The 8,604-nt window shown below is 40.3% G+C and overlaps 1 protein-coding gene across 1 annotated transcript in view; it reads left to right on the top strand.

The window, feature by feature from the left end:
* BRF1 (BRF1 RNA polymerase III transcription initiation factor subunit) overlaps positions 1-8,604 on the top strand; it is a 178,640-nt gene that overhangs the window by 5,645 nt on the left and 164,391 nt on the right. The window contains exon 2 of the mRNA XM_009644854.2: positions 7,004-7,084. The gene's annotated coding sequence lies outside the window, so the exon portion shown is untranslated. The remainder of the gene's footprint in view (positions 1-7,003; positions 7,085-8,604) is intronic.

Below are 8,604 nucleotides of genomic sequence, written 5' to 3'. Positions count from 1 at the left end.
CCCTGCCGAGCTAGGGCTGTGTCCTCCTTGGCCTCGGCCCGTCCCCATGGCCCTGCCTGGCCATCCCAGGGCTGTGTCTGACCTGGTTCCCCTCACTGGGCCTGATCCTGACCCCCACAAGCAGACTGACCTCCCGCCTGGCCTCAGCCCATCCCCAGATCCATGGGAGTGCACAATGCCCTGGGCTGTGGTTGCCCCTGGCCTGCTACGGAGTTTGGGGTCACATCTCTAGTAAAAATTCAAATTGGAATTATTTTTCAGAAGCTTTTAGCTAGTTCTTAGTGTCTTCCCCAACCAGCTGCCTGTTTTTACAAAACTGACAGAAACCTTGTAGTTTTGATACCCCTGTCCTACTCTCAGGTTTGTCTGAAACTGGGCAGAAAGAGAGGGGTGGGCAGTGCTGCTGTGTGCGCAGTTTTCCCCAGGGAAAACAGGATAAAGAATGGAGGTTAGATAATGAAATGCAGCCTCCATAGCCTGAGGTGACAGAACTGTGGGATGGAGAAGACAGGCTGGTGGAGCTAGGGGTGTTTATCAACTCCAGGATGCTGCTTCATAGGAGGGTTATGGAGTAGGCTGGCCACCCACATGGGCTTATTGCCCCATGGGTCTTACCCTGCCTTTGGGGTCTGAGGTGAATGTACACCATTGGTGTGTCTGTGCGAGACCAAACAGCCTGACTGTCTTAAATCAGCTTTACTATTTTACAGTTGGTGGCTTGGAATTTCTATTTGTTTTGGTGGCTTTTGATTAAAAATACATAATAAACTAAATGACAAGTTTTCTTCTTTAAATGCCAGGTTGGAGTTTGTTATTTGGGATTTACAATAACTGGTGTGAATTAAAGTCTTTTGAAGTACTCTTATGTAGTGACTAAACCAGGAGGTTTTAGAACAGTGATGGCTATACGGGCATAGAAATGGGAGGCTGCAGGGGGCATTGACAGCATTAGTCCAACTTCAGCACTGAGACAGGATCACATATTGCTCATGGCTCTTGTACAGCGTACATACATTAAGACTCTCCAACTCCAAATGTACGTGAGTTTGCAAGATACTAATTTGAGGCTAGTGGGAGGAAAGTTAGTTGTGGAAAGATACCTGCTTGCTTTTGCTCGTGGGGAGAAAGGAAAGTTGTGAACTTAGTAGCCCTTAACACCCCAACAAGCGTTTGTTAAGCCTGCTGGTGTAGCAGGCTCCACAACATTTCTAAGTGGGCTGTTTCAAATATTAGAATATCATGTAAAAGCTTCTTCCTGCTAACACAGGTTTTTTTGTTGCAAGTAAATTATAAGCAACTTACTACAGTGACCCATTTGCACTGCCGTAAACGCTGAATGCATACTCTTACTCTGCAGTGTCCCTTGACAATCTAATGTATCCTTCTCTTCAGTAAAGCTGTGGTGTGTGCTCAGTTTTTCATGCATGCCTATGGAAGCTTATGGCAATGTTTTCTATATACTACTTTATCCATAAAAACGTCTTTATGTTTTTACATTGAGAAGCGTGAGCTAGATTGACCTCAAGTGCAGAACTTGACCGGGGTTTACCTTCATCAAAGTATTTCAGTCTTTTGGGGCTTGTGGAAATGGAAAGATAAGGTCAGAAAACTGGAAAGAGGAGAGGGACTAGATACAGGGAGGAAAAAGCTTTTGTAAAATTTAAGCTAAGCTTACTAGCCATTCATCTTCTATACCTTTTTTTTTCCTCTAGAACTTTGTAAGATGGACAATTACTATCACAGTAAGTGCTAGTGAGACAGCTGGTAAAGAGGATGAACTCTGTGTTTGTATTAGAGTCTGTGTTTCTGTCTGGTCTGTTACACACAATACAGGATTCTTCTGTGTTTTTCAGTATTACAGAAGCGGAAGGAGTAGGGGTTTTGTTTTTAATTGGTAGTTGTTAATTGGTTTCCACGTAGGATGTATTGATAGACTGAATCCTGACATAAAATATTTCTTGTAGTGCAGCCTCGAACAGTCCTGAAGCGTGTTCTGCTGGTGATATATGCGCTAAACTTGAAATGGAAACAGTAGATACTGAAAAGTGAAAACAATGTTAAGATCAGAAAAATTCCTCTTACTTGAGGTCCAGGTTTCTAGAGATGACACTAATTCACAGTTAATTTTAAATTATGTAGAGTGGTCATGGTGTAATTTGCAACACAGAAGAAAGTCTGGATATGCTGGATTTGCAGACCTTTTGGGAAATCCTGTTTAGCTGTTTTACTTTATGCTAGGCTTTCTCATTACAAAACTTATTCATAACTGTGTTGTGTTGGGAAGGAAGAGGGGAAACTTATATCTACTTCATGCAAAAAATAATCATCTGTTATATGTTTTAGTGAGAGGAACAGAATCAATTTTTGCTTCTCTTCTGAAATCCTCCAGGTGGCAATCTTGCATCAGTTAAGTGTATAGTGGTGGTTTCTGGCATTGAGCCTTTTATATGCTGTCTTGTGATGGCAAGGAACACTTGCTTGAAGTGCTGCAGAGTACACTGCTGTCACTTGTGAAAATGCTGAATCTCGCATGTAACTTGGGCACAGACTGGTTTCATAGGCTTGTGCAGCCCTAAAGTCGGGCATGGTGGATGCAACAGTATATTTATCTCTGGTTGGTAGTTACGAAAATAAGTCCATAGATAGCCAGTTATGATGGAGTAGCATTTTGGCAGGCTGTGGTGCATGCAGATCTGTTAACTTGTCTGTAAAAATGGCTGAGAAAAGAATTATTTTGGCTACAGACTTCAGTAGTTTTGTGTGTTCAGAAAACTTCATTCACATCATTTTGCCTTTGTAGGCCTGAATTGTTATGGGACGCTGACTTACTCTCCTTTTGACTTTTATGGTTTAACTTAAGTAGGAAGCTCATTAGTTTTTATTATCTAGTCTGCCTCTATCTGGTCTGTTTCTAGGTATGAAACTGTTGGTGTGATACTGTCTGCACTCTTTACAGACCCAGCATAAAATCTGGGTCTGGTAAATACGTGGGTTTTAAACTGAAGGTTTTTCTTTTACCTTGTGCTGGAGAAAGGGCTGGTGTTTTTTCTGCTATAATTTCACAGGGAAGGATTTTGGTAGGACTGGTCCTATCAAATAGCAGATAGACTTCAGTTCAAGTTGCAAGCCGCTTCATTCCCTGTCTTCACTTGCTCATTTATGTAGAGGAAACGCAATCTGTACCACTGGGACTGAAGCTGTTTCTTCTCTGGGTGTTGAATCTGAAACTCAGCATGTTGCTAGCTCTCGGAAAAGTGCCCTTTAAGCTGCAGATGCCCGAGAGGCTGCTCTTTGCCTCCTCTGTACGGAGGGATGTGATAAGTGCTCTTCCTGTGATCTGTCATCTTTTTGTTGCTGTTCAAGGTTACCACAGGCTTCAAGCTTTGCTTGCTCCTTTTACTGCTTGAGGAATGTTTTTATAGAGAAGCCGAGTGATGTGACTTCCTTCGTTACTGAGTCGGTGGAGCAAAAGAGAAATGGCCAAGGTCCCTGGGTCTGACCGAGACTGCTGCAAGGAGCAGACCTGGGGACAGCTGCTCTTGACTGCTTGAGGGACGGTCACTGTGGTTCAGCACTTGAGTAATGCAGGGTTATGGGCTGGGTCTGGACCTGCATAAGCTCTGACTGATCAAGTTCCCAGGTATATGTTCTCTTGCATCTTCAGTTCTCTTCTTTGGATGTCTTGGGGCACTGTAGTCCTCTGAGAGGACCACAAAAAATTGAGTAGCTGTATGTTTGAGCTGTCAAACAAATCTCTCTGCACCTTAGGAAAGATTTCTTCATGGGAAGGGTTGTCAAGCATCAGAACAGGCTGCCCAGGGACGTGGTTGAGTCCCCATCCCTGAAGGTATTTCACAGATGGGTAGATGAGGTGCTTAGGGACATGGTTTAGTGGTGGGATGGCAGTGTTAGGTTAATGGTTGGACTTGATGATCTTAAAGGTCTTTTCCAACCTAAACAATTCTATGATTCTGTTGTCCAAAATTTCATGTAAGTGTCCGAAGCCAACTTGAAGAGGAGAGGAGGCTTCAGTTATGCAAAGCTGAGAATCTGAGTTGTTTTCTAAAGATGATCAGTAGGTAAGAACGTACCTTGGGAGGCACCACCTCACAAAGGAGGGTATTTGAGTTGGCTTAGGGAAATGTTAGTGTTAATGTTGAAGAGTTGGCAGGCAGTACTTGCAGACACCAAATACTTCTGGGATGGGATACATTTTTGTGTATCTTGAAAGCTGAATGTGAAAATGCAAAAAGCCTGTTAAATTCACTTTTGAAGTTGTAGAGGGAAAAATGGAAAAGGTCAAGAAATGTAAAAATTTCAGTTAAGCTGGGATGTTAATTTGGTTGTGCCTAGCGATTGCTGTTCCTTTCCTTTGTACTTTTAAAATTACTAGCTTTGTAGGGATTTTTGTCTTTAAATGAATTTGATGATTTCACAGTTTCCTTTTTTAAGAGTTTATCTCTTTATTATCCAGCTGAACAGTTGCGTTAATGAGTTTGGTTTGCATTCCGCTTGTACAGATGAAAGCTGATGGTGAGACTTCATAGTCAATGGCAACATTAGTTTGCAGTTCTGAGAGCGTAAGTGCTCAGCAGACTAGTTTTCTGTCAGTTTTCAAAGCCAAATGCTTATTAGAGATGTGCAGTCTTTCCAGTTAACTCGCTGAGAAATGGGCCCATGAATTCTGATAGCAGAATTTGTCTTTCAGATAGGTCTGCTAGTATCTGCCGCAGACTCTACAGCTTGGAAAGAAGGGACTTTTATGTACAGTGTTGTATCTTGATGTCTAATGAAAAAGAATCTCAAAGAAAAAAAACGCTGAAAGCTCAGCTTAATTTTATTTTGTTTGTATTCTTTCTGGATTTTAGCTTCTGAATACGTTACATTATTTTGTTAATTGTATTGTTTATCACCACTCTAAGATTGGTTTTGTGTAAGCTTGTTTAGTAGCAACAGGGAAACCTGTGAAAGAGTAATGCAGCTGTTTTGACAATGCCAGTCCAATAGAGTTCAGTATTTTCGTGTCTTCAAGGCTAGAGGGGACTGAAAAGTGGGGCCTTTGTTCACGGGAGGGGGCAATGGAGCATTCAACGCAAGCGCTGGATGAGCCCGCTACCTCCAGCCTGTTGGCTCCCGCTCTTGCCCTGCAGCTGACGGCCGCCTCCGCTGTGCGGACGCTTGAGTCGTGCTCTCCAGCTGTAACTTGGACAAGTGAGGTAGCCTGTTGTAAAGCAAACCTTAAAACAACAAAAAAAAGGAGGGTGGGAGGCAGGATTTCTGAAGTTAGATTTGCTACTGAAGAAAAGGAACATAAAACTATTGCCACTGCTGATGTATTTTTTTTTTGCCAGGCAAACCATTCTTATTAATGTACACCCAAAATGTTATGTGTGCTAGGGTAGTTTGGTAACATCTCTCTGTTCTGCCTCATCGGTTTATTTTGGAGCATTTGTGGAAATACGAGGCTGTGCCTGTAAGAGTGGTAAGGAGACACTGCTGTCTGTAATAGCCTGGAGCAAATGCAGAGTTGGGAGGGGGTACCTCTATATCCAGTGAGGAGGTCACTGTTGAATATTTTTCATTTCTAATTAGGATGTTGAACTGAAGTACTTAAGCTGTGGGCCATTTACGTGAGCGCTTCTGATTACCGTTTGTTGAAAGGCTCTGTTAATGAAGTGAAAGTGAAGTCGGTTTCTGTTGTGGATGGCATTGGAAACCTAATTTAATGGTTGTATGGAAAATTAAGCTTTGAAGGCTGATAGACAATAATTCTGCGGGGATGTTAGCTTTTAGGTTTTTTTATTTCCCTCGACATAGTTGTGTATTAATTGCAGCCGAGAGGAGACTAGCTAAGAAAGTCTAGTAAGAGTGAACGAATTAGGGCAGAGTTTCTCATCACTTGTACCTGCTATGGAAGTCTCTTATTCAGGCGTGCAGGAGAAATGTCCTGAATGGCTTTCAAGTGACACTTCACTCCTCTGTCTGCTTGTATCCCAAAGCCATTACAGTTTGTCCTAGGGAGCTGGTGTAAGATGAGAAAACATAGCTACAAGAACTTGAGGAAAAATACTGTAGGCATCATACGGAAGAGGATGACTTTCTTCCCCTATTCTGAGAAGCAGACTACTGGAATTAAGTAGAAGTCCAATTACTAACAAATTACTTATTTTCAGTCCTGTGCAGTTTAGCTTTTTGGTCTCACTTGCTGTTAAGCTGATAGATTCGAATATCCTGCTTGAGGGAGCCTGATTGGTTTTTAAAAAAATTCCTGCTTTAGTGGGAGACTATTTCTGTCCTTGGTAGTTTAATTCCCTGTTCTGCAAGATTGGTTTGTATGAGTAGTTCCACTGACTCCCAGAGGACTCTGCATTGGCACAGATGCATATACCAGCCTCTAGTTTATGCTAATTTACAACTCAGACTTACTTTACTCTCCAGCCTTTCAGGGGTGTAAATGTTGCAGTTCCAGACTTGCAGTTTTTGTAGCCTAAGCATCACCATGTGTGCCTAATGTTAAACTGAAGTTATTTTAGAGTAAGTATTATGTCTGTAGTAGCCAACACAGTCATTATTGACTGCTAAACATGTTTTATGTTCTGTAGTGCCAGTAATTAGCTATTAAAATTCTGTATTGAATATTCTTCAGACAAAAAATATTAACTGAGCAATTGTTTCATCATTTACTTTGAGAAATATTTTACAATATTGATTTTCATGTTCTGCCTAAAATAGGGGTTGTGACATTTTTGTACTTGGGAGCTGAGATTGGGAGGGCTTGTGGAGTCAACGTAAATCTTATGGTATCCCATGGAAGAAATAAACTGCACAGGATTTGTACTGAATATCTTAAGCCCTTTAAGCACTTCTGTTTCCCTTCTTAATGTAACTTGGTATGTAGTAAATTATACAGATATTGAATACAGTAGCACAGTAAGTTTTCTTTCAATATTTTAATTCAGTTATTGCATTTGACATATCTTTTTTTTTTTTTATTCCCTAATAGGTGCAGGCAAAACACCAACTTTAGGTGGAGGATTCCATGCCAATCTGGGAAAGGAGTCACGAGCACAAACTCTACAGAATGGTACTTGCAAGCTTTAGTCTTGTTGAAACGACTTTTCTTTCTTTTTTTAATAATATGATTGATTATAATTAATTTTTAGTTTTGAATGTGACCTCAAAACCTTGGCAGGCCACTCATTAGTCAGTAGATGAGTCTGTCTAGTGCTGATTTTACAGTGTGCTGTCATTTGGTTGTAATACCTGATTTATGAGGTCAGGTAGTTGGCTGACAAAGGGTAATGGCACCTGACAATCCTATTGTAGTTTAAAAGGGCTTTTTCAAGGTTGACCTGCCCATTGCACCTTTTTATTATCTGTTAACCTATTGTGACTTTTTATTTTATCAATTTTCAGGGTTCTTGAAATGCTTTATGCATGTTTATTTTTAAGTCTAGTTGTTCAAATGCTTTTGTTTTTATGCAGTGTTAGTGTGAGGATGCATATCATGTGCTTAATATGTGACTGTTGAACAGAGAGGAGAAAAAATATAAAAAAGACTTCAGTGTCCAGAGGATATTTAAATAAACATTCTCATTACATGCTATACATTTTAATTGTGATCTACATTATTGACTCTCTTTAAAGAGTGTAGATTAAACCAGCTTTTATTCTAGAAACAGAATGGTCTTCCAATTTCAACTGCTGTTACTTATATCAATGGACAAGAGTTGTCATTTTTTGCTAATCAATACCGTTGGCTCATGACTCTTGGAGGTGACAGCTGATGGACTGTCGTATCAAAGACTCAGAAGCTGGCATTTAATTAACCAAGGGATGTAGATGGGTTTTACTGACATGGTGCTCACTTTGGGGAGATATTTTGGATAAAGGTATTTTCCTAAATTAAAGTCTTATACTTGCAATTCAACACAAAATCTTGGCTGATATTATGCCTGCATAGGTATAGAAAGGGTAAGATAGATCTGATAGTGTATGTGCATAGGTACAGAAAGGTTAAAATTGATCTGTGTTATTGAGATGTAGTCAGATTGCTTTACTCAATGTTATTCAGCTGATTTATATACAGATTGTTTTATATACAGAATGTTTTATTCAGCTGTTTGTACTGAACAGTTTGAGCCCTGCTTGTTTGCAGAGTAAAACTCTTACTTTATGTGAGCTCATTTCAGTGTCAGGTCCAAAGTTACTATCTTAGAAGTTTTAAAAATGGCTGTATAAACTGTAACCTGTATAAGCAGTGGAATAAAACTACTCAAATGTCTTTTTTTTCAGTTAGTGAAGTTTGTCTTTGGATGAAGGCACTTTACTCAAAACTAATTTTGCACCGGCATTTTAAAAATAAATTGGCTTGTTGTGCATAAGGACTGCCCAGTTCCTTGTCTTTAATTCTAGAAAAGTAAAATGCTGAGGGGAGAAAATGCTGTCCTGTTACTTCTTGGAGTGTTTGAATCCTTCAAAAGCCCTTTTAGTTATGCTGAAAAGTGATTGCAATTAAAGACAGTGTAGGCGTTTTTCTGGAATCTAAACATGGCTTCTTTTTTGGATGAGTGTTTGCCAGGGAATATGTCTGAGCATCTTCCT

Source organism: Egretta garzetta, unplaced genomic scaffold (assembly GCF_000687185.1).
Source record: "Egretta garzetta isolate BGI_Z169 unplaced genomic scaffold, ASM68718v1 scaffold508, whole genome shotgun sequence".
Taxonomy (NCBI): domain Eukaryota; kingdom Metazoa; phylum Chordata; class Aves; order Pelecaniformes; family Ardeidae; genus Egretta; species Egretta garzetta.
Note: the sequence above shows the minus strand (reverse complement) of the source record. Positions and strands in the feature narration are given on the sequence as shown.